Source organism: Camelina sativa, unplaced genomic scaffold (genome assembly GCF_000633955.1).
Source record: "Camelina sativa cultivar DH55 unplaced genomic scaffold, Cs unpScaffold08026, whole genome shotgun sequence".
NCBI classification, from domain to species: Eukaryota; Viridiplantae; Streptophyta; class Magnoliopsida; order Brassicales; family Brassicaceae; genus Camelina; species Camelina sativa.
Genome location: NW_010929095.1, coordinates 1 through 445, shown reverse-complemented (window position 1 = coordinate 445; position 445 = coordinate 1). Strand labels below are relative to the sequence as shown.

Here is a 445-nt window from a genome sequence, read left to right as displayed (position 1 = left end):
GGTTTAGGCTAATTCCGGATCTCTGTCGCCTGAATTCTCCACTATCTCCTCCCGCTGTCTGGTTCTGAGGTCGGTTATTACAGATCTCGTCCCCCTTATTTTTTTGTTCTTTTCAAATCAATATGTTCAATTCTCTCCAAATCTGCATCTATCATAAGATGATGATGATAATAACTCTATGTTGTTGTTTACGATCTTCTTCTTTTTTTTTAAAAAAAAAAAAATCCATCCTGTTGAATTATTCTATTATACATAACATTAGGCTCAGTTTGTTTGCTCTTCAGTATTATCCCAATTGTCTCCTGTGCTGATATGATGATGATGCTAGCAAGTGATTCACTATGTAATTCATATGTATACTCACTCATTGATTCTATCTATCCTCCTGCAGGACTTGAAGGGTATGGATAATAATTCTTTGATGCTGATTGATAACAATGGCTCT

At 35.3% G+C, this 445-nt stretch overlaps 1 long non-coding RNA gene across 1 annotated transcript; it reads left to right on the top strand.

The window, feature by feature from the left end:
• Positions 1-432, top strand: LOC109131912. The gene is made up of 2 exons (XR_002037284.1): positions 1-69; positions 392-432. It is a non-coding gene; the product is annotated as an uncharacterized LOC109131912 (long non-coding RNA).
• Positions 433-445: the final 13 nt, after the last annotated feature.